Below are 3,052 nucleotides of genomic sequence, written 5' to 3' on the forward strand. Positions count from 1 at the left end.
TTTGGGAGCGTCCCTTTTACTTAGTCAGAATTGAACTGTTCTTGTCCTCTTTTCTCTTTGTGTTCATCTGATGGTGTGTGATGGTGGATTAATGAAAAATGGATGTGAAAGTGCCTTTCTGTTCTCAATGCATTTGGTGTCTTATTAAAACCCCAGACAGAAGCCTTTATAGTGAGGAGGCGGTTGTGAGTCTTGGGTCATTCCAATGTATCAAATTATCCCACTGATTGTGGAGACGGACACTATTTTGTTATTAGTACGCCGGCTAAACGCAATGCAGCTGTCAAGGCAAATCCTTGGCAGTATCTGCTTCTGAAATAATTGCCTATTTACGGACCCACTGAGGTGTAGAGGATGAAATGTGGCTCAATGAGGCTACCTCGGTGCTGTCAAGGCTGAGGAGTGCTTCCTGGTGTTCCCCTTACCTACAGTATCTGCCCTCTCTATAGTTCTGTCTTTCTACTCACTGTAGAACTCCCTTCTCACCTGCCTCTGTAAATGCTGGTGTGATATTTGGTCATATGATTTTTTTAATAAGTAATTCATAATTATATTATTAACGAGAGGGGAAAAAATGAATACATCCCTCTTGTTGGGCAGTCATTCAAGATATTGTATGGGAAATTAGTTGATATGTTGGGGGTATTACATACAACTCACCACGTGGCCATTTTCCTAACTTGTGTAAATCTATCCATGAGTTTCTTAGAATAGTGTCAGAATTTAATTTTGACCACCACTTCAACCCAATGCACTGGCTGGTTGCTCTTTTGTTTGGTCGTTCATATCAAGGACCTCCTGTGGGCTCTCATTATACATTGTGCAAAACAAAGGCTCACCCTGTTTTCATTTCTGCTCTTTCATCCTTTAATTGTGCCCCTTATCAGCAATCACTCTGATCTGATCAAAGAGAATAGAGTCTAGAGAGGACATCTTGTCTGCTGAATGGATGATGGACCCCTAACGATTGCTGATATATCGTTTAGTCTACCAGTTGCTATCTGAGAGAACTCTAAGAGGACCATGATCCCCTATCTTATCTCCGTGATGCAAGGACGTCTTCTGACATAAGTACACTTTGGCAATCGATCAGTGCATTTCATGTTGAAAGTGTCCATCTCTCTCATCTTCACTCTTTTTGACTGCTTTCTAATATGGATATGCCAATTTATTCAAGTCTGGTAAGAGTGCCTTGGTGTTTCAGTGTTATTACTGTGGGGTTTCTGAATATGCTGTAAGTTGGAGCAGCAAAGTCCTTCCAAGTCATGAAATAGGAATATCTTGTCGATAGATCAAGCACCACACTCCAAGAGGGTTTGAGCAAAATTAAGCTACTTTACAATGCTACAGTATAACAATGCTATAAGGATATCCAGAGATAGTTTGTAATACTTTATCTAGAATACAACTTTATTGTCCATCGTCACATTTGAGAAGTTGAAGTGCCTTGCTCAAGGGCAAAACGGCAGTAGGTGGCACCTACCCCCCACTTATTAGTCTGTCTCGCTAACCTCCAGACCACCACCACCATAAAGAACCTGGCTCCACAAAACAAAGTGCTACTTTATAGACCATTTCTTTACATAGCTGCTGCTCCCTTGGCTAGAAGGGATGTAGCTAATGTCAAAGTGTTGAAAACAACAGCAGGCCACTAGTTGAAACTGTAAAAATACATTTTGTTTATTTCGATGGGTGAGGGAGAAATTACCTGTAATATTGGTCACCATCTGGATGTCACAGTGACATGGCAATTAACTAAAGCTACTGCCCTCGGGAAGCACGACAACAAGCCGGTCACCGGTGTTGTATAGAGGTTCTTGCCGATCCGGTCGCACAGCCTCGGATAATCTTTTAAAAGTTTTCAGTTGATGTGTGAGTAAAGTCAAGGGACATCAATAATAGATACTACCAATGTCTTAGTTCAATGCAGTGGCATCCTATCACAAGAACAAGAATAAAACACCTTTTGTTTTACCATCCATGTAAATAATAGGCCAGCCTACAGCAGGTACAAAAATATATATTCATGATTAGTTGACTGATTCAATTAATTTTCTTAAAAATATTCAGACTTTAGAACTCAATTCCTTCACACCACACAAAGGAATGGGGTACCAAATAAGTAGTTACTTTCCATTTAAGAATCTGAAAACTATTCCTTTAGCCTCTAGTCCAAACAATAGAACAATTTAAAGAAAATTCTATCGACAAATTCTCCTTTCAGGGATGTGTATCTTATTCTCTTATTCTCCATGCAGTTTTTTATTGGTGCTTTAACTTTAGAGAGTCTTTTCCCTCCATTTTAAGGGCCACTTTAAAAATCAGACGACTGCTTCATTGACAGCCCTGCTCATTCTGCCAGATGATTACAGGCCTCTGCCTCTCGAAGCATGAAGGCTCCTCACATAGAATGATCAATTGATTGGTTGTGTTGAAGAGGACTTGAAAAAAAGAATGCATGATGGAGTTGTGGTGTTTGTGAGACTGTGAGAGGTCTTACATCACATGTTTGTGAAAGTTTCTGTTTCAGACTTGCGACAAAACCTTTATATAACATTTAACTGAATAACTGGTATACATCTACAGTAATCCTCTGCCGGAGTGAGCAGGACCAAAAATCTGAGGAGTTGGAGAATTTTGCATTTTTTGAACACGTGAAACAGCTTTTACCTGCAATCTAGAGCCATAATTATTATGCTTCAATCTATGTATAAAAAAAATATGTCTACTTTTCTGCATATCTAAGCTTACCTCTTGATCTGTCTGTATCCTCCTGACTGGTGGTTCTTTTTTTTAAGAAACAAAATATATTTATCTGCATCTCTGCTAAAATCGGGGTACATTTTTTAAAAGAATGTGATTCTTAATTCAGCACCTTTAGTAATTGCTTGCTTTTCCCAAGTCTACAATGCTTGCCAGCAGGACAAGCTTGCAAGAAAAGGTATACAAAGGTATGCACCTCACACACATGGTTATGGTCTCTAAGACACATGTACTATGTCAGATATACAGTTTTTGAGTTTGCATCTTAATATTAATAATAATAATATTT

This window comes from Oncorhynchus kisutch, linkage group LG3, assembly GCF_002021735.2.
Source record: "Oncorhynchus kisutch isolate 150728-3 linkage group LG3, Okis_V2, whole genome shotgun sequence".
Taxonomy (NCBI): domain Eukaryota; kingdom Metazoa; phylum Chordata; class Actinopteri; order Salmoniformes; family Salmonidae; genus Oncorhynchus; species Oncorhynchus kisutch.